The sequence below is a fragment of the Microtus ochrogaster genome, linkage group LG4 (assembly GCF_000317375.1).
Source record: "Microtus ochrogaster isolate Prairie Vole_2 linkage group LG4, MicOch1.0, whole genome shotgun sequence".
NCBI classification, from domain to species: Eukaryota; Metazoa; Chordata; class Mammalia; order Rodentia; family Cricetidae; genus Microtus; species Microtus ochrogaster.
In genome coordinates, this window is record NC_022030.1 from 56350579 (window position 1) to 56351172 (window position 594).

Consider the following 594-nt stretch of genomic DNA (forward strand, 5'->3'; position numbering starts at 1 on the left):
AGCTCTTGTAGACCAGGCTGGCCTCGAACTCACAGAGATCCGCCTGCCTCTGCCTCCCAAGTGCTGGGATTACAGGCGTGTGCCACCACCGCCCGGCCTGTTGCTAGAACTTAACAAGTCACCAAGTCACACTCATGCCAGCAACCAAAACACTCTGTAGGCAAACCACTCCCTGGGTAGAATCCCAAGTTATCCCCATAAAGGGAATTGGAACTTAGTTGGATCCTTAGACTTTTGTTTGAGGTAGGAACAGATCTGCTTCTCTATTCCTGGGACACACAGGGTCTGGCAATTAGTCACACCTGTTAGACAATAACCTTCAGAGAGCAGAACTCTTGGATCAACATCTAGGTGGGGCCTTTGTTTGAGGTAGAAGCACAATAACCTTGTAAATTCCTACTCTCTGACCTTTGGTCATAATTTTGGGCCTCCACACCAGGCTAGCCAGCCAGAACTACATAGGGAGACTCTGCCTCAATAAGTAAGTTAATAGATAAATAACCAGGGGCTGGAGAGATGGCTCAGAGGTTAAGAGCATTGCCTGCTCTTCCAAAGGTCCTGAGTTCAATTCCCAGCAACCACATGGTGGCTCAC